Source organism: Cebus imitator, unplaced genomic scaffold (assembly GCF_001604975.1).
Source record: "Cebus imitator isolate Cc_AM_T3 unplaced genomic scaffold, Cebus_imitator-1.0 Scaffold46, whole genome shotgun sequence".
Lineage (NCBI taxonomy): Eukaryota > Metazoa > Chordata > Mammalia > Primates > Cebidae > Cebus > Cebus imitator.
In genome coordinates, this window is record NW_016107361.1 from 4,262,973 (window position 1) to 4,285,089 (window position 22,117).

Below are 22,117 nucleotides of genomic sequence, written 5' to 3' on the forward strand. Positions count from 1 at the left end.
GAGGGAGAGAAAGAGGGAGAGAGAGATCGAGAGTCTTGCTGCATTGCCCAAGCTGGAGTGCAGTCTAAAAATGGGTATTAAAAACCTCTTTTATGCCAATAATTGTGCTTGACAATGGAGACAGGAAGGAATAAGGGAGGAAGATAACAAACAAGCAGTCAACCAATATTTCACTTAAACCTGTGAAATGCTATGCATTTGCTGAGGAGCGATTTACCTCCAACCGTATGGTCACTCATAGAGCAGGTGTGATGTGGTGCTGAGAAGAATGCACATTCTGTGGATTTGGGGTGGAGAGTTCTGCAAATGTCTACTAGGTCTGCTTGTTCCAGGTCTGAGTTCAAGTCCTGGATATCCTTGTTAATTTTCTGTCTCATTGATCTGTCTAATATTGACAATGGTGAATAATTGATAATGAAATAATTGACAGTGAAATATTGACAGTGAAATAATTTTTAATCTATTTTATTTAACTAACATGTAAGACACTAATATTTTAATATGTAATCAATATAAAATTGCTAATGAGATATATATACATATATATATATAGAGAGAGAGCACACTAAATCTTCAAAATATGGTGTATATTTTATACTTCCATGCATCTGAATTAAGTCTAGCCACATTTCAAGTGCTCAATAGCCATATGTGGCTAGTGGCTACTCTATTGGAAAACAGCTCATATGAAATTCCGTGCAAAAAAATAAAACAGCCAAGTGTCTATTCCCCCATACACAGAAGTTAAAGGTGTTTTTCTTCTCTAAAGAAATGTAACAGTCCTGCTGGGTGTGGTGGCTCATGCCTGTAATCCCAGCACTTTGGGAGGCCGAGGTGAGTGGATAACTAGGTCAGGAGTTCAAGACCAGCCTGGCCTACATGGTGAATACAAAATTATTGTATTTTGTATTCACCAAATAAAAATTCAAAAATTAGCCAGGCATGCTGGCGGGCACCTGTAATCCTAGCTACTCGGGAAGCTGAGGCAGGTGAATCACTTGAACCAGGGAGAGGTAGGTTGCGGTGAGCTGAGATGGCGCCTTTGCACTCTAGCCTGGTGATACAGCAAGACTCTTTCTCAAAAAGAAAGAAAGAAAGAAGAAAGAAAGAAAGAACAAGAAAGAAATAAAGAAAGAAAAAGAAAGAAAAGAAAGAAAGAAAGAAAGAAAGAGAGAAAGAGAGAAAGAAAGAGAGAAAGAAGAGAGAGAGAGGAGAGGAGAGGAGAGGAGAGGAGAGGAGAGGAGAGGAGAGGAGAGGAGAGGAGAAGAGAAGAGAAGAAAAGAAAAGAAAGAAAAGAAAGAAATGTAAGAGTCCTAGACTGGGCGCCGTGGTTCACACCTGTAATCCCAGCACTTTGGGAGACCAAGGTGGGTGGGTCACCTAAGGTCACAAGTTTGAAACCAACCTGGCCAACATGGTGAAACCCTGTCTCTACTAAAAATACAAAAGTTAGCCAGGCGTGGTGGCATGTGACTGTAATCCCAGCTACTCAAGAGGCTGAGGCAGGAGAATCACTTGAACCCAGGAGGTCAGAAGGTGGAGGTTGCAGTGAGTCGAGATTGTGTCACTGCACTCCAGTCTGGGCAACAGAGAGAGACTCTGTCTAAAAAGAAAGGAGAAGGAGGAGGAGGGGGGGGGAGGGAGAGGGGGAGGGGAGGGGGAGGAGGGAGGGGAAGGGGAAGGGGAAGGGGAAGGAATGTAACCCTAAAGCAAAATTTTGGCATTCTAGTATTTACGGTTTTTCCAGCAAAACGGTTAGCTCCCCTTGAGGTAAGCCTGACAGTCAGCAAGTCCCACCCATATACATGACCCACCAATTAATTTATTATTCAAATAAGAACACAAATAAAGGATTATCACTTATTTGAAGAAAGTTTAAAATAAGAAAGAGAAATATTAAAATTAAAAAATACTGTGAATGACACTGAAAGAAACCAACATGGTTCAAGAAACAGAAGGAAACTTTGCAAAGGAAAAAAAAATCTCTAATTAGAATCTTTGTACTGCACTCCATCCTGGGTGAGACTCTGTCTCAAAAAAAAAAAAAAAAAAAGAATCTTTGGAGAAATTCAAGAAAAGATTATATCCATAATATAAGAGCACTATGGCATGAAAAAGAAGAAATCATAGAAATTAAAAAGACAATAGTTGAAAAATGCTGGCCAGGTGTGGTGGTTCACACCTGTAGTCTCAACACTTTGGGAAGCTGAGGCAGGCAGATCACCTGAGCTCAGGAGTTTGAGACCACCCTGGGCAACATGGTGAAACCTCGTCTCTACTAAAATACAAAAAATTAGCTGGGCGTGGTGGCACATGCCTGTAATACCAGCTACTCTGGAGGCTGAGGCACGAAAATCACTTTAGCCCTGAAAGAAGAGGTTGCAGTGAGTGGAGATGGCGCCATTGCACTCCAGCTTGGGCAACAGAGTGAGACTCTGTCCCAAAAGAAAAAGTCAATAAAAGTCATAAAATATAAAGTTTAAGAATTCTCCAAGAAATTTGAACAAAAAGAAGATGAAAGAGTGAGAGAGAACAATTGGAAGATATCTAGAGAGGAAAGGAAAAGAGAATGAAGGATATTATCAATGTAATAATATAAGAAAATTTCCCTGGGCTCAAAGATTTAAATATGTATGCAGAATAGGATTTACCTAATGCTTAGCATATGAGTTAAAAAAAAAAATCCACATTTAGAACAAATTGTTGCAAAATTTTAGAACACAAAGAGAAAATGTACTAAAACTTTTCTGACAGAAAAAAATCAGGTTACCTACTGTATCATTTGGAAATAGTTGTAGAGAACTTAACCCACTCTAGCAAGTTTAGTCAGAAAAAGAAGCGTATTACTGTTATAAAATGTCTCACACTGCTGTTGGGAAGGTTGATGAAATAGGCTCTAATATAAGCTTCCACGAGTTACCCCTAAAGTCACACTACAGTACTGGGTCAAAAGAACTTGTGCCCTTACCATAAGCACCAAAAGCTGCTTGGCAATTCAAGGAAAACTCTACGTCACTCCCAGCTCCCGTGCCACACAATCTCTAGCACAATTCGTACCAACAAGAGGATGTCCCAACCTGACTCTGGACTGCCACAGAACTCAGTATCAGTTGCTAGACCTTTGCCACAGCTGCTAGAGATAATTTCAATTCCTCCAAATTGGGTCTGCAGCAGAAATAGCCAAAATAGTGGAATGGTAGCTTTGATTTATGACATTCACTTCACCTTCCAAATCTCATGTGGGTGCATGTAATTGGCAGAACCTAAATGTTACCTGGCAGCCTAACAGCAAAGGAATCTAAGAAATGGAATCCTAAGAAATGCTGTCTCCCATACTTAAAGGCATGTTCAAAGCATGTAATGAAGATTGAAGAAGCCAGTTCTTACTGTCTATCGCTGTGGTAGTTTGAGAGTCATTTACTCGACTATGTGCCTGCAAAGTCTGAAACTCCAGTGGAAAAGGTTTGAAAACTATAGAATAGTAGAAGTGTGTATTATTATTGACTGCTTAACAAAGTATAAGGTGAAGGAGATAAGCTCAGGTGAGAAATGGCTATTTACAAATAGAAATGAAACAGACATTCCAGAAGTTTGGGGCTGCAAATGACTGGAAAAGTGAACTTCCACTTCTAGACCCTAAACTGTCAGCTAAAAACCAAGAAACGTTTTGATCAACAAAGACCAATTAAGACCAATCTTTATGAAAAAATTCAGTTTAAGAGCATGGCTTTCCCATTCCAAGCCTGATGTTATCAAGGTATAGTCACCATTAAATTGAAAGAGAGAGACATGGAAATGAGGAAAAAAAGAATTGAACCAGACTAGAAAATTAAATCTAGGAAAGAACTTTGAATATGGCAAATGACTCATAGAACTACCTAAAAGGAAAAATATCAGAAATTTATTAGGAATTGGAAGGAATTATACTGCTAAAGAACCATGAGTCTGTACTTTAAAAATGCATTTCCCTGCTGAAACTTTAGAACAACTGTCTGATGGACTTCTGGTTGAATTCTGCTACTAATTAACTCTGTCAGACTAACTTACCTACTGACAGCAACAATAAGCACTGGGAAAATATATACAACACATGTTTGAAGACAGAAAAAATCAGCAATGTTGGCCAGGGGCGGTGGCTCATGCCTGTAATCCCAGCACTTTGGGAGGCCGAGGCGGGTGGATCATGAGGTCAGGAGATCGAGACCATCATGGCCATGGTGAAACCCTGTCTCTACTAAAATACAAAAAAAGTCAGCCGAGCATGGTGGCGTGGGCCTGTAGTCCCAGCTACTTAGGAGGCTGAGGCAGGGGAATAGACAGGGGAATCGCTTGAATCTGGGAGATGGAGGTTGCAGTGAGCTGAGATCATGCCACTGCACTTCAGCCTGGCAAAAGAGAAAGATTCTGTCTCAAAAAGAAAAAAAAAAAAAAGCAATGTTGGAAAAAAATTAGCAATGCTGGAAAGACTTGAGAGCTTATGATCCTTGAGAAAAGGGTAATGCATGAAGTGAGCTTCACATTCATACTGACTTTTCCCTAAGAGCAATTTGGTTTTTACCAAATTTACCAAATTGTAATACCAAGAATAGTTCAACCAGAAAGTGGTATGTACCAAGGACCCTTAATACACAGAAGAGAGGGAGGTAAGAGTACAAGGTTGCCAAATGGCTGAACTCAAGAGGAAATACCCACAAGAGGAGAAAACTGCAAAGAAAGAAACTTAAAACCTTTATACAAGTTTCCCTCAAGTTACTAGCTGACTCCTAAATGATTTATGCAAAGAGCAAGACTACAGAAAATACCAGAAGAAAATACCAACTGAAACTATAATAAAAAGCCGAGAAGGTTTTAGCAGTCATATGGCCCAGGAGTCAAAGATAGGAATGTAAGTCCTGCCAAGAGGGAGCGAGACCTTGGTAAATGTGCCAGGCTTTCAGTTGAGACCCCAGAAGGGTAACTGTGAGTCAGGACCACGACCTAGGAATAAGGAATATGTCCTAGCAATAAAGGCAAAACTGAAATAGAGCAATTCTAACATAGCCCAACAGCAAGCCTCCACAGAGTCAAGGTGATCTGAAGCAGATCATGATTGCTAATGACAATGACTTGCCTGCTAGATCAATAAAAACCTCGAAATATTTCAAACTCACTTCCTCCATGCTTCCTTCATTTTATTGGCTGGATATTGAGGCTCAGGCTGATAATGAAAGGCACATGTTAAAGATGATAGATCTCAGGTTCCTGAATGTGAAGCAAAACATCCCACTCATCCTGCTAAGTGGCTTTTAATAATAAACAATATTGTGTGTTGCTACTAAGACTTGAGAGTTTTGTTTATTAAAGTGCCTAATATATAACTAATAAAACCTCTCTATAGTCACCATCTCATTTAAATGCTATGACACAAGTATTATGTTATTATCTTTATTTTCTAGCTCAGGGAACTAAGGCTCAAGCAAAGTAAATAATCAACCCAAGGTCATAAACGAAAAGGCTAAGATTAGATTTCCTGTATCTTCATGAGTCAGTTTTAGTAGTTTGTGTCTTTCAGAGATTTGTCATTTTATCTGGGTTTTCTAGCCTCTCAGCATACAAATGTTCTCAGTATTTCCTTACGATAACCTTTTATTTCTGTAATGCCAGTAGTAATGTCCCCTCTAACATTCCTGATTTTAGGAATTTGAGTCTTTTTTCTTTTTCTTTTGTTCAGTCTAGTGATAGACTCATTATTTTAAAAAAATATATTTTTCAAGAACCAACTTTTGGTTCTATTGAAAACCAGACATTTAAAAAATATGATATGTGGTGCTGAGAAAAATATATGTTCTGTGGATTTGGGGTGGAGCATTCTGTATATGTCTATTAGATCCACCTGGTCTAACTCTGCATTCAAGTCCTGGATATGCTTGTTAATTTTCTGTCTCGTTGATCTGTCTAATATTAACAGTGGAGTATTGAAGTCTCCCGTTACTATTGTGGTACATATACACCATGGAATACTACGCAGCCATAAAAAACAATGAGTTTGTGTCCTTTGTAGGGACTTGGATGAATCTGGAAACCATCATTCTCAGCAAACTGACCAAAGAACAGAAAGCCAAGCACTGTATGTTCTCACTGATAGGTGGGTGTTGAACAACGAGAACATGTGGACTCAGGGAGAGGAGTATCACACACTGGGGACAGTGGGTGGGGGTAGGAGAGAGACAATAGGGGGTGGGGAGGGAGGAAGGGGTGGGGAGGGATAACATGGGGAGAAATGCCAGATATAGTATGCACCTAAAGTAAAATAAATTTAAAAAAAAAAGAAAGAAAGAAATGATTGAACTATAATAGGGCTTAATTTTTTTTTTTTTTTCTAGAGAAGCCACTATTTCCCTTGGAGGACATTTTCCAGTGTAATCACCCCACATAACAGAAAGAAATAATTGGTCCCATACTTTCTGCCATTTAATATTAGCCTGTCATTTGACTGAACTGAGTTGTACAGTATTTTCCCATGAACATACTCAGCTTTGTCTGTCTCCATGCCTGTCTTTATGTAGCGCCCTTGCCTAAAGATTCCCCCTTATATTATGAAAATTCTACTTCCATAGATCATTTCAAGTCTTGTCTCCTGGATAGAATCTTTTGGCTGAATACTCCAAAACCCATCAGCTTTTCAACTGCTAGATCCTGTCATTTAACTTTTAGCTGTTTATATGCTGTCTTATTTTGTTCTCTGTTTTCCCATGTAAACCTTATCTCTCCAAATGTATAATCTGTTGTATATTGGAAAAAAAATAATATGGCAACTCCAGAAAACAGAATCTTTCTCCTTCCTGGTTTTTCGTTGTTGTTGTTGTTGCCGCTGTTTATTATTGCTTGTTTATTTGCTTTTCTTTCACTTTCCTTCCCTCCTTCTCTTTTCTTCCTTCCTTCCTTCCTTCCTTTCTTTCCTTCCTTCCTTCCTTCCTTCTTTCTTTCCTTCTTTCTCTTTCTTTCTTTCTTAGCCTCCAAAGTAGCTGGGATTACAGGCATGGGCTACCATGCCCAGCTAATTTTGTATTTTTTAGTAAAGATGAGGTTTCTCCATGTTAGTCAGGCTGGTCTCAAACTCCTGATCTCAGGTGATCCGCCCACCTCAGCCTCCCAAAGTGCTTAGTCCCTTTTCTGAGCCACTTCTATAAAGTCTATAATAATCTTTGTCCTGTGTGGCCACTGGCACTGCTTCCTTAGTTTAATGTTTCTCTTGCTTAGCTTAGTGTTCTGTTAATGAGTAGACATGTTTTCTTAAAGGTCTGGAAAAAACATATCTCCCAGTGTTTACTGAGGGTCCGTGTGTGTACTGAAGCATGGCTTCAACACTAAGGCAGGCAGTTAATAACTCTCCCTTATCCTTCACTTCCTACTTATGTAGAGCCTCAAGGTCAGCCTAAGGGGAATGCTTGGGGTCTTCACAGGTATTTCCTGAGTGTATGAACAGTTTCACATAGTGGTGGGCATGTGTGTGAGCTTCTAGATCCCCAGGAGTTGGAGTTTGTATTAGGGCATTTTCACATTACTGATAAAAACATACCTGAGATTGGGCAATTTACAAACAAAAGAGGTTTATTAGACTTATAGTTTCACATGGCTGGGGAGGCTTCACAATCATGGTAGAAGGTGAAAGGCATGTCTCACATGGCTTCAGACAAGAGAAGAGAGCTTGTGCAGGGAAACTTCCCTTTTTAAAACCATCAGATCTCGTGAGACTTATTCACTGTCATGAGAACAGTATGGGAAAGACCTGCCCCCAAGACTCCACTGCCTACCAGGTCTTTCCTATAACACATGGGAATTCAGGATGAGATTTGGGTGGGGACACAGCCAAACAATATCATTGTGCTGCTGGCCCCTCCCAAATCTCATGTTTCAAAACCAATCATGCCTTCCCAATAGTCCCCAAAAGTCTTAACTCATTTCAGCATTAACTCGAAAGTCCACAGTCCAAAGTCTCATATGAGACAAGGCAGGTCCCTTCTGCCTATGAGCCTGTAAAATCAAAAGCAAGTTAGTTACTTCCTAGATACCATGGGGGTACAGGCATTGGGTAAATATAGCCATTCGAAATGGGAGAAATTGGCCAAAACAAGGGGGCTACAGGCCCCAGGCAAGTCTGAAATCCAGCAGCGCAGTCAAATCTAAAAACTCGGAAATAATTTCTCTTAACTCCATGTCTCGTATCCAGATCACGCTGATAGAAGAGGTGGGTTCCAATGGTCTTGGGCAGCTCTGTCCCTGTGGTTTTACAGGGTACAGCCTACCTCTCTGCTGCTTTCATGGGCTGGCATTCAGTGCCTATGGCTTGCACCAGGCATATGATGCAAGCTGTCAGGGGATCTATCATTCTGGGGTCTGGAGGAGGTAGCTCTCTTCTCATAGCGCCACTAGGTGGTGCCCCAGTAGGGATTCTGCACGGGGGCTCCAACCCCACATTTTCCTTCCTCACTGCCCTAGCAGTGGTTTTCCATGAAGGTCTTGCCCCTGCAGCAAACTTCTGACTGGGCATCAGGTATTTCTACACAACCTCTGAAATCTAGGCAGAGGTTCCTAAACCTCAATTCTTGATTTCTGTGCACTCACCGGCACAACACCACATCGAAGCTGCCAAAGCTAGGGGCTTGCAGCCTCTGAAACCATGGCCTGAGCTCTACATTGGCCCCTTTCAGTAATGGGTAGAGTGGCTGGAACACAGGGCACCAAGTCTGTAGATTGCACATAGCACAGGGACTGAAACTATTTTTTCCTCCTAGGCCTCCAGGCCTGTGATGGGAGGGACTGCCGTAAAGATATCTGTCATCCCCTGGAGACATTTTCCCCATTGACTCCTTGCTACTTATGCAAATTTCTGCAGCCAGCCTGAATTTCTCCTCATAAAATGGGATTTTCTTTTCTGTCACATTGTCAAGTTGCAAAATTTCCAAACTTTTATACTCTGCTTCCCTTACAAAACTGAATGCCTTTAACAGTACCCAAGTTACCTCTTGAATGCTTTGCTCCTTAGAAATTTCTTCTGCCAGATAACCTAAATCATCTCTCTCAGGTTCAAAATTTCACAAATCTTTAGGGCAGTGGCAAAATACCACAAGTCTGTTTGCTAAAACAGAACAAGAGTCACCTTTGCTCCAGTTCCCAACAAGTTCTTCATTTCCATCAGAGACCACCTCAGTTTGGATTTCATTGTCCATATCACTATCAGCATTTTTGTCAAAGCCATTCAACAAGGCTCTAGGAAGTTCCTAACTTCCCCACATTTTCCTGTCTTCTTCTGAGCCCTCCAAACTGTTCCAACCTCTGTCTTTTACCCAGTTCCAAAGTCACTTCCACATTTTCAGTTAACTTCTCAGCAATGCCCAACTCTACTGGTACCAAGTCACTGTATTAGTCTGTTTTCACACTGCTGATAAAAACATACCTGAGATTGGGCAATTTACAAAAGAAAGATGTTTATTGGACTTACAGTTTCACATGGCTGGGGACGCCTCGCAATCATGGCAGAAGGTAAAAGTCATGTCTCATATGGTAGCAGACAAGAGAAAAGAGTTTGTGTAGGGAAACTCCCTTTTTTAAAACCATCAGACCTTGTGAGACTTATTCACTATCATGAGAACAACACAGGAAAGACCTGCCCCCAAGATTCAACCACCTCCCACCACATCCCTCCTACAACACATGGAAATTTAAGATTTGGGTGGGGACATAGACAAATCATATCAGAGTTTTCCAAAGTTCCTATGGACATCTCATTCTCCAGCGTTTCTTTTTGAGGTAGGAGATCAGCAGGACTTGTTTTCTGAGCACTGGTGACTGCCCCTGTCACTACTGCGCTTATCAGAGCAGGATCTGATAGAAACAGAATGCAGTAAAGAAGCCGGCTGAAACCAGCAAAGGGCAACACAACTGACCTCTAGCTGCCCACACTGTTCATTAGTATAAAGACACTCCCACTGGGACCATGACAGTTTACAAATGCCATGGCAATGAGCCATGGCAATGGCCTGAAAGTTACCTTATATGGGTCCAAAAAATCCTCACCCCTTTTCTAGAAAGTTTCAATAACACACCTCTTAATTAGCATATAATTAAAAGTGAATATAAATACAGCTTCCAACAGCCCATATGCTGCTACTCTGGGCACACTGCCCATGGGTTAGCCCTGCTCTGGAAGGAGCAGTATCTTTGCTGCTGCTGTACACTGCCAGTTCAACAAAAATTGCTATCTAACACCAGCACCTTGCCATTGAATTATTCCCTGGGTGAAGCAAAGAACCTTCCTGGGCTAAGCCCCAGTTTTGGGGCCCACCTGCCCTACAACATTTTCAAGTGTTTGGTTAAGCTGTCTTTGTCCCCAACTGTTTCCACTGCCTAAGACAGTGGCAAAGCTAATCAATGTTTTTGCTTTTGACAAATGACCCCTGGGGAAAAGTCTTTGCACTGGGTGAGTCTGGAGTGAAATCAAGTAACAGCAGCCTTGCAAGATCTGCAGAACGACCAGATAGGTCAAATAATGACAGTTCTCTGGAAATTAGACTCTTTAAAAGAGCTCCAACACCATTCTACTTCCCCTGCTGGCTACCAGCCGCCTCATTTTCACAATTGTGGGCTGCTGGTTTTCAAAGCTACGGTGGAGCAGGACATGTTGCTATTAGAGATGGGCAAGTCAAAATGGCCCAAAACTAACTTTTCTTAGAGATTCCGCTGTTTGAATAAATGCTCCCTGGATTTCTGCAAATATTTGGTAAATTCTCAGAGTGCTGTAAAAGTTAGTTCTGACAGTTTTGCCAGTGTTCTCGCTGCTGAAGAGAATTTTCAGAGGTCCTTACATCTTCATTTTGGCTGACATCTCTCCAAGGCTATGATTAGAACACAGATCCTCTCACTCCTTGACCAAGACTTCTTCTATTTAAATTAGTGGTCCTCAGATTTTATGTATATCAGAATTAGCCGGGAGACTTGTAAAAAAATATACCTGTGCAATATACCTAGAGTTTCTGCTTCAAATCTGAGGTTGAACCTGATAATTTGCATTTTATGTATTTATTTGGTTTTTATTTTAATTTTTATTGAGACAGTCTTGCTCTGTGTCTAGGCTGGAGTGCAGTGGCACAATCTCAGCTCACTGCAACCTCCGCCTCCAGGGTTCAAGCGATTCTCCTGAGTATCTGGGACTACAGGTGTGTGCCACCATGCCCAGCTAATTTTTGTATTTTGGGGTAGAGATGGGGTTTTGCCGTGTTGGCCAGGCTGGTGTTGAACTCCTGACCTCAAGTGATTCTGCCCATCTCGGCCTCCCAAAGTACTGGGATTACAGGCAAGAGCCGCCAAGGTGGCTAGAATCTGCCGTTAAAAAAAGGTCCCAAGTAATGCTGATGCTGTTGGTGTAGGAATTATAATTCTCTTTAGGAACCACTGCAGTATATCATGTAGTACCTTCAATCCATTGCCTTAGGTAGTACTTTCCAATCCTGGAATTAACAATAATACATATAAGCTAATAATATATACTATTACCTCTATATAATAATACAATACATAAGCTAAAATGTATTTAGTACTTCATTGTAGGTATGATATGCTTTACATTGATTGGGTTATTTAATCTATACAACTCATGAATTAGTATTATTACTTTCCCATATTTATAATAAATTAGAAATTGAGGTAAGAGAACAAAGCAGATTGCACAGAGTCACATGGCTACAAATGCAGGAGCCAGTATGTGAATATGTTTGTTTGATTCTGGAGTACAGGCTTTTTCAGCCTCCATACCAGCGTTTCTCAGAGTAACATGGTTCACTGATGATGCCTTGGTTAACTGTAGTTGCGACATGCATGCAGGATTAAAAACAATGATTCATATAGTGAGAAAGTGATTGCTATTCTGGCTCTATTTTTGCTATCCTTTAATGACATCATGATAAAAATATCATTTGAGTGCTGTATTTTCAATGTGTGTCTAATGCTTGGTAACTCGCCCTTTTAACAAAGAGAGTTAGACTTAGTGCCTTTAGTGGGCAACAGTTTCTAGCCACAATTCAAGAACATTGTTTTGCATCCATTTTTCTTTTTATTTTTTTAATTGCATTTTAGGTTTTGGGGTACATGTGCAGAACATGCAAGATTGTGGCATAGGTACACACATGGCCGTGTGATTTGCTGCCTTCCTCCCCATCACCTATATCTGGCATTTCTCCCCTGCTATTTCTCCCCAACTCCCCACCACCCGGTGTCCCTCCCCTAGTTCCCCCCAACAGACCCCAGTGTGTGATGCTCCCCTCCCTGTGTCCATGTGTTCTCATTATTCAACACCCACCTATAAGTGAGAACATGTGGTGTTTGATTTTCTGTTCTTGTGTCAGTTTGCTAAGGTTTCCAGGTTCATCTATGTCCCTACAAAGGACATGAACGCATTGTTTTTGATGGCTGCATAATATTCCATGGTGTATATATGCCACATTTTCCCTGTCCAGTCTATCATCAATGGACATTTGGGTTGGTTCCAGGTCTTTGCTATCGTAAACAGAGCTGCAATGAACATTCCTGTGCATGTGTCCTTATAGTAGAACCATTTATAATCCTTTGGATATATACCCAGTAATGGGATTGCTGGGTCAAATGGAATTTCTATTTTTAGGTCCTTGAGGAATCGCCACACTGTCTTCCACAATGGGCATCCATTTTTCTTACAGTTACTTTCAGCTTATGATAGGTGATGATAGTTTTCCATTTACACTATTTTTATAAAATCTCCCTCTTAAAGAAATTAAAGAAAATACACATTTATTTGAAGAAAAAATGATAGTGAGTAATATACACAGATACAGTGTGAAAAAGGTTGAAATTTGGAAATCCCTGCCTTCCAGAACAGGTTAATTTATCCAATTTGACCAATCTGGAACACCCTAAAGGGACGTACTTGGATGGTTAGAGTCAGAACTCCTACAGCAACATGTGTAAAGGCAGAGTAATATCAAGTGAGGAATGGTTTCTTGGTAAGATATATACTACAGGAGTGGGCTGGGATTCAGATTGAATTTCACAAAACGTGTGGCAAATTCTCATAAGCTAAATTTCTACAGTAAATTTTGGATAATTTGTTTCCATTAACAGCGAAAAAATTAGTCTCAGTTCACTGGCAAGAGAGTTTGCAGTTGTCAAGGGTACAGTACACGAAGTGGGCCTCTTAATCCGTGGGGGAGGGGCCGCAATGACTATCCAGGGCACTGCGCGACGGGTTCGGGGGTGGGCAATAAGTGAACATGGAGCTCTGGACTGTAATCAGAGAAGCGGACATGTTTCAAGATGAAAAAAGAGAACGTGTGCGGAACGAAGAAACAATTTTGTGTCACTGACATAATTAACTAAACTGTTACCCAGGTTTAAATTAAGCAAGGTGTCCGGGGACTACAGCTGTTGTATTTATTTGGTTGCATGTGATGGGAGCTGCTACTTCCCGGCTTGACAAACGATCAGCCTTAAGATACAAGCTGGAAGGCTGTGGTCCTGCCAAGGCTATAGAGAGGAAAGGCAGGCCTCCTCTGAACCCCGCCCCAGCAGAATCAGAAGCGAGGGGCAAGGGTCAGCGACGGGAGGGTGGAAAGCGCCACATAATACCCGGGATCAGGGTGGGTAAGTGATCCCTTCCTCCTGTTATTTTTTTTCTCTCCCATCGATATCTGAATTGTAACTGAACTTTATGCCAGGAGACCCTAACCCTGTTAATCAGGTTTCCAATAAAATCAGGATCGATTTTAATACCTCCATTTTAGTTGTTGCTGTTGGAATTTCCGAAAAAGCCTAACTGCGCCAGTCTTTCTGTTAGTTCTCCACACCCCCTTCCCTTTCCCTAAGACCCCGCCCTTTTCTCTCAGCCCAAACCACAAAAGGCCGCGCTGTTTCAGCTCCAACACAGCGCTCCGCCCCCTCCCCAAACGTCGCAGTGCTGCAGGGAAAGGAGGTGGGCCCTGCTAGGCGGGGACGTAGTCGGCTTCGTCTTTCCGCTCTTCAGCCAATTGGTGACGTCCCCTTGAGGGATATGGGGGAGCAGGCCGTAGAGACCTTCCAAGTATTTTCCCTTTTTCTGCCACGTCCCAACCATTGACGTGAGCCCACTCCTCAGGTTCCGATTGGGCGTATGGATTGTCCCCCAGCAGAAGCCCTGTACGTCTATTGGTCAGCTCTGCCACGGGGGCGGGGCTTGCGTACTCTCCGCCTTCGCCTCCACCGAGGCGCAAGGGGCGGGACTCACCGGCACCGCCTCTGCTTCCGCCGCCGCCGCCACCGCCGCCGCCGCCGTCGCCGCCGCAGCCGCCAGCCGCCAGCCGCTGCGCGTTCGGCGGGGGAGGAGTCGGAGGCGGAGAAGAAGGCGGTGGTGGCGGGTGGAGGTTCGAGCGCTGTTCTCGCTCCGGAGCCGCTGCACATTTCGGTGAGGGTTTTTTTTTTTTTCAATCTGGCTTGTTCCGCTGTCGTGAATGTGGGGGTCGGGGCGTGGAAATTGCTGCGTTCAGCGCCTCAGTTTCTCTGTCTCTTTCCTCGGGAAGGAGTGAGGCCTGTCCCTGGCCCGCTGCGCCGGCCATGGTGGGTGGGGTTGATGGCCGTGGGAGGCCTTCTTCGCCTTCTGGGCCCTGTCCAGCCCTGACTCGGGCCGCGCTCCTGTCCGGGACCGTCGCGCCCGCCAACCCCCGACGGATGACATCGGTTAGTATCCGGGGTCTCCGCTGCCGCTCTTTCCCGCTGCTGCTTTTGCTGTCCTTGGTGACTTGGCCAAGGACCCCGCTGCCTTCCCCCGACACTCGCCACTGTCTAAGAGTGTGCCCCGCAACCAACACCTCACACCCGCCTTCTGCTGGTTTCCAGTCACCCTGCGTAGAGCGGAACCATACTACGCCACAGGCCTGCAGCCCCCCTCCCCCGAGGAGCCTTCCGTTGCCGTATTCGTTCTGTTGGGCGTCTGCATTTTCCCCGATTGTCAGTGAGGCTCGGCACGCAGATAGCTCACAGGAGCCGCAGCAGTCGCTCTACTCCTGGGATCAGCACCCTTCCTCCAGGGCTGCTCCCAGTTAGCAATGTCAGGCCAGAGGTCCTCTCGCAGATGCACTTTTAATTTGGCCTCTCTCAGATGACTGTTAATCATTTTGCGCACATTCAAAATGGTGAGCCTAAAGACGCTCAGACCAAGTTGAAGCAAAGGGGAGGTGATAAATAGTCATTTTGCAGGAAGATTAATCTGAGAGTTCTCTCTCTGGACATTTAAAAAAAAAAACATTTACATCCGCATAGGCGCTTCTTTGGAGTCTGCTGGTTCTGTGAAGTTTAAAATTTTCATTACAGGCTTAATGTATTCTGTTTTATCATGTAATATTTGGTCACATTTCTTTAAAATGGCAGTCACCTTTGCCGAAGGCTACAGATCATTTGAAGTGTATGTGAATAAACCTGAGGATAACAGTAATAAACGTTTAATCTATATTTTTCAGTGTTGTGATTGTCTTCTGGGATTCATGTCATTTTTGTATGAGATAACCACTTAATTTTAAAAATTCATTACAGACATGCAAATTTGGTGTACATGTCAACAATATAAATAACGGACCGTTAGGTAAAATTTGGATATTTCTTTTCATCCCCCAGTCCCACTCCAGGATAAAGTTGATAGATTAGTGTTCATTTTTCAAAATCCTCTTACAAATATATTTCTAAACACATACAGGTACATGTAAAGGTTTGTTTTGTTTTTTGAGGGAGGCTATAACAAACATGTTTGCATACCACTTGCTTATTGACTTAATTATATCTTAAACATCTTTCCTTGTTAAATATAGGTCTCCCTAATACTTTTTAAAAGGCTAACTGGTATCTCATCAATTTGAATGGGCTATAAGTAATTTATTCCCTTATTTAAAGACATTTAAATTAATTGCAGTTTCTTTTTGCTGTCACAAATAATTTGTAATGAAAATAGTTTTCCAATTTATTGATCGATGTTTAATAGCAAACTTTAACTCTTCCTTGATTTAAAAAAATTAAACAGTGTGTAAGAATGTAAAGTAAAAGGTACAGCTTCCATTTGTGGTCCTGCTTGCATCCTGATTCAGTCAGCACTGTTAAAACAATTCAGTAAACTTCCTTTATGTGTGATTATTTCTGAAGCATGGGTTTCTACAAGTGGAGTTGCTCAGTTAAAGATTATGCATATTTTAAATTTTGATAACCCTTTCTCCCTCTTTATTACTGTTGTTGAAAATATTGTCTGCTGTTTCTTATGCATTTCTTATAGATAAACTTTAGACTCAACTAAAAATCCTTAGCTGTTTTGAATAAGGTTATATTGAAATTTTAGATTAATTTGGAGAGACCTGGACTTTATAGTATTGAGTCTGTCTCCTCAGAATGTGGCCTCTCCATTTTATTCACATCTTCTTTTATATTCTTAGGGTAAGTTACAGTTTTTCTTCATATGTGTAACATTTCTTCCCAGTATTCCTAGCTATTTTATGGTTTGATTGGTGTGGTGGATGGAGACTTTCAGTAACATTTCTCTCTCTTTTTTCTAGTTATAGGAAAGCTTTTGAGTTTTCTGTTGATTATGTATCAAATTATTTTATTGAGTTGATTATCAGGAGATAGTCATAGTTTTGTGGTTTCCTTTTTAATTTTTGTAACTTACATGTTTTTCTCATTGCTTTTGCAGTTACACATCCTATAAGATACTGAGCCCTGGCAGATAAAAGCTAATAGCACTGATAGCTGAAAACATGGTCTTTCTTACTTTAAAGGGGAATGCTTCTAATGTTTTAGCATTAATTATGAAGTTTACTGAAGCTTTCTGGTAAAGCCTCCAATATTAAAATATTTCCTTCTAGTCTTGGCTCTCCAAGATGATTATATTGTTGTTGTTGCTGTTTTTGACATTTTAAAAAACCATAAATGAGTTTTCTTATGTATATTTTTTGACATCTTTTGAGGTAGGTATATGTGGGCATCACCAATATTCCCTGGTTTATATTTTCCTGTGAGAGTACCCTCATAGGAAATCAACCTTATTGAGGATAGCTTAGATGCAATAAAATGTACTTATTTGAAATGTACAGTGTATTTTGTTTTGACACATGTGTACTCTGTGACCACCACCACGGTCAAAAGTCGGATGTTTTAAAAAAAAAAAAAAGTGGAATATTTTCATACCACAATTAAGATATAGAATATTTTCATCTTCCCCAAAGTTGCATTTTACAGTCAATCACAATTTCACCCTCAGTACTAGGAAAGCACTCATCCTCTTTTTGTTGCCATAAATTGGTATCATTTTCTCTAGAATTTCATATAAGTGGAATTATTTAATATATACTCTTTGTATCTGGCTTTTTCTCTTGGCATGTTTTTCAGGATTATCCATGTTTTTCTATACTTAACTGGTTCATCTCTTTTTATTGCTGAATAGTAGTCCATGGTATTGATTTACTAGTTTTTTGACCAGTCCACCTGTTTACAGACACTTGGATTGTTTCCAGTTTGGGGCTGTTATTAATAACCTTCATTTATTGAACATTTATTTATTCAGTGAACATTCATTTATTCTGAATTTTTGTGGACATTTTTTTCTCCTGGTAAATACCTAAAAATGGAACTTGTTGAGTTGTATGATAAGGGGATGTTATAAGAAACTGCCAAACTGTTTTCCAGAGTGGTTGTCCCATCTTACATATCCAGCAGCAGTTTATGACAGTTGCAGTTGCTCCACATCATTCTCAGCATTTGGTTATTTCAGTCTTTTAAATTTTAGCTGTTTTAGTGGGTATGTAGTAGTATCATACTGGGATTTTAATTTGCGTTTACCAGATGACTGACGGTGTGAGAATTTGCTCGAGTGTATGTCTTTTTTTGTGAAGTATCCATTCACATCTTTTGCTCATTTAAAAAAAAATGGGTAGTTTGTCTTACTGAATTGTATGCATTTTTTAATACATTCTTTATACAACTCATTTGACACACAGAGACATAAACACATACATGCTACAATCTGAAGCCTTTTTTTTTTTCATTTTCCTAGCTTTAAAAGAAGAGCTTTTAATTTTGATAAATTCAGCTAATCAACTTTTTCTTATGATTTGTGCTTCTGTGTTCTAAGAACTGTTTGCCTAATGCAAAGTTATGCAGATTTATTCTTATGATTTTCTATAAGTTTTCTAGTTTTGGCTTTTATGTCAAGGTACATTATCCGTTTTGGGTTAGTTTTCATATACGGTGTGTAATAAGGGTCAAGGCTCATTTTCTTCTCAAATGTATATGTAATTCTAGCACCATTTGTTGGGACTTCTTTCTTTTCCTCATTGAATTAACTTTGTCAAAAATCAGTTGACCATATATGTGAATCTTTCTGTACTATTCTCTTGATGTTTGTGCCTATAATTTTGCTAATACTAATTTGAAGTTGTCATGTGTTTTTTTTTTGTTTTTTTTTTTTAACTTTATAGTAAGTGTTGAAATTAGGCAGTATGACTCACTGAACTTTATTCTTTTTCAAAATTGCCTTGGCTATTCTAGCTTTACCGTAAAACTTTTAGAGGCAGCTTCTTGGTTTCCACAAAAAGTCCTGAAGGGCTTTTAATTTAGCTTGTGTTGAATGCATAGATCAATTTAGGAAGAATTGACATCTTGAGTCTTCCAATTCATGAACACAGGTTGTCTCCATTTATTTAGGTCTTTCATTTCCTTTGTCAGCATTTTGTAGTTGCAGCATAAAGATGTTGCTCATTTTGTTAGATTTATATCTAATATTTAATAATTGATACTATTATAAAGGATAATTTTCTTAAATTTTAGTTTACAGTTGTTTACTACTATATTTAAAAATACAGTTGATTTTTGGATGTTGACTTTGATTCTTGAAACCTTGCTAAATGTATTTATTCTAGTAAATTTTTGTAGATTCTTTGGAATTGTCCTATGCAGACAATCGTGTTATTTGCAAATATAGATCAGTTTTATTCCTCCTCAATTTGTATATAACTCCCTCCGTCTTTTTTCTTATTAGACTAGCTAAGACCTCCAGTATGATGTTGAATAGCAGTGGTGAAGGCAGAGATCCTTCTTTTGTTCCTGATCTTAAGAAGAAAGAATTCAGTCTTTCATTATTGAGTGTGATAGAGTGGTGCTATGGATGGAATGCTTATGTCCCTTCCAAAATTCATAGTATTGAAATGTAACCCATCTTGAGGGTTTCAGAGACATGATTAGATCATGAGGCCTCTGCCTACATTAATGGATTCGTTTGCTTATAAAAGAGGTCCTAGAGAGCTCCCATCCCGTTATACCATATGAGAACACAGTGAAAAAATTGCAGTCCATGAACCAGGAAGTGGCCCTCAGCAAACACTGAATCTACCAGCACCTTGATTTTGGACTTCCCAGCCTCCAGAATTGTGAGAAATAAATTTCTTTTATTTATAAGCCACTTCAGCCTATGGGGAGCTTGTTACAGCAGTCCTGATGGACTAAGACAAGTGGCCTTTTATCACATTGAGGATGTTCCCATTCTATTCTTAGATTGCTGGGAGGTCTTTTTTTTTTTGGTTCTTTTGTTCTTTTTTATTTTTTATTTTTGAGATAGAGTCTTGCTCTGTCGCACAGGCTGGAGTGCAATGGCATGATCTCATCTCACTGCAACCTCCGCCCCCGAGATTCAAGCGATTCTTCTCCCTCAGCCTCCTGAGTAGCTGGGATTACAGGTGCACGCCACCATGCCCAGCTAAAAGGTTGTTTTTTTGTTTTGTTTTTTGTTTTTATCGTGAGTGGATGTTGAGTTTAGTCAGGTGTTTTTACTGTATTTATTGAAATGATCATATGGTTGGTTGCTCTGTTAATGTGATGAATTACATTAACTTATTTTTCAATGTTGAATCATCTTTCATTCTCTGGTTTAACCTCATTTGGTGACAGTGTATTGTCTACTATCATTTTTTTAAATTGGTGAAATATTTTGTTTTGCATCTATGTTCATTAATGATACTTTTTGATGTAATGCTGGCTTCATAGAGTTGGGAAGTGTTTCTTCTTACATTTTTGAAAAAATTTTTATTAGGATTTGTATTATTTGTTTTATAAATTTTTTTTAGAGTTTGCAAGTGAACTCTTCTGGTCCTAGAGTTTTCTTTGTTGGAAGGTTTCAAAGGATAAGTCCAATTGCTTTAATAGATACAGGATTATTAGGGTTATCTATTTCTTCTTGAAAGCTTTTTAGTCTTTGACTGTATGAGTCATTTTCACTCACTCTATGAGCTTTAGTAGTTTTTGTCTTTCAAGGCATTTGTCTTCATTTTTATTCAGTGTCATAAAGTTGTTTCTTAATTATTCTTTTCATGCCTAAAACATCTATAGTGATGTCTTTCCTTTTATTCTTGTTATTAGCAATGTGACATCTCTCGTTTTTATTTGTTTGCTTCCAGGTTTTTTTATTAATCTTTTCAGAGTCAACTTTTTATTTGATTGCTTTTTAAAATTTTTATTTTTATTGATTTCTGCTCCTTACTATTTCTTTCAGTATGCTTTGGGTTTAAATTCCTCTATGTTAATTTGTTAAGGTGTATGCTTAGTTCATTGACTTGAGACCTTTTTTCTTTTCCTTCCAAGCGCTACCTGAGGTGCTCACACGATTTGATGCACTGATTTTTTTTTAAGCTCTTATGTGACTTCCACTTTGACCCATAGAGATTGCTGTTTAATTTCCAAATATTTGATGACTTTGCATGTCTCTTTCTTTATATAATTTATTTTAAATTCTTTGATGTTTGTTTTATGACCAGAACATGGTTAATCTCAGTAAATGTTCCATGTACACTTCAAAATAATGTGTATTCTGCTGTTTAGGGGTGGGGTATTCTATAAATGCCAGTTAGGTCAAGTTGATTTATAGTGCTTTTTAGGCCCTCTGTTTCCTTACTGAATTTTTGTTCACTTGTTTCGTTGATAATTGAGAGAACAGTTGAAGTTTCCAAGTAAAATGGTGAGTTTTTCTATTTCTCCTTCTCTGTTTTTGCAGCATGTATATTGAACCTCCTGTTAGGTGTATGTAAATTTAGGATTGTTAAACCTTTTTGGTGAACTAACTCCTTTATCATTATGTAATGCCCTCTTTATCTCTTAGTATTCCTCATTCCAAAGTCTACTTTATCCAATATTAATATAGCCTCTCCAGCTTTTTTAGTGTTTGTATTATATATTATTTTCCATCCTTTAAATCTGTCTTTTATGAAAGTCAGTTTGTTCTGGATAACCTTTTAAAATTCATCTTGAAAAATCTGTTTTTAAATTGAAGTGTTCAGACTTTTTACATTTAATATAATTGTTGATGTAGTTGGATTTAAATCTAGGACCTTAATTGTTTTCTGCTTATGTGCTCTCTGATCCCTGTTTTTGAGTCCATTTTATCTTCACCATTGGGTAATCACTTACACTTATTTTGTCTCTCTTTTAAAAAGTTATTGGCTTCTCTCTGATTTATATTATACATCTTTAATAATAGACCATATTGGAGAAATATTATACCACATTTATTTTATTTTGTTTTTTATAAAGATGGGTTTCACCATGTTGGTCAGGCTGGTCTTGAACTCCCGACCTCAGGTGATCGCTCGCCTTGGCCTCCAGGTGTGAGCCACCACACCCAGCCATACCATATTTTGTGTAGTGTCAGAGCTCTACAACAGAATATTTACAATTTATCCTTATTTTTTATCTTACTGTCTTACCTTTCACAAATGCCATAAATGCATATACCTTGTAATGTTTGTTTTATTCCTGTGCTGTCTAGTATGAAAGTCATTAGCCAGTGTAGCTATTGAAATTTGAATTTGCAGTAGTTAAGTTAAATTAAAAGTCATTTTCCTTATTATAGTAGCCTCTTTTCCAGTGCTTATTCCTTCTGCATGAAGAACTTCCTTTCATATTTCTTGCACTTTCAGGTCTACTGGTAACAAAGTTCTGAAGATTGTCTCACAAATAACTTTTTTTTTTTTTTTTTTTTTTTTTTTTTTGTGTCGGAGTTTCGCTCTTGCTACCCAGGCTGGAGTGCAATGGCGCGATCTCGGCTCACCGCAAC

The 22,117-nt window shown here is 39.7% G+C and overlaps 1 protein-coding gene across 1 annotated transcript in view; it reads left to right on the top strand.

Annotated features, from left to right (window-relative positions):
- Positions 1-14,282: 14,282 nt before the first annotated feature.
- PJA2 (praja ring finger ubiquitin ligase 2) overlaps positions 14,283-22,117 on the top strand; it is a 68,428-nt gene continuing 60,593 nt past the window's right edge. Inside the window, exon 1 of the mRNA XM_017527223.2 lies at positions 14,283-14,446. The gene's annotated coding sequence lies outside the window, so the exon portion shown is untranslated. The remainder of the gene's footprint in view (positions 14,447-22,117) is intronic.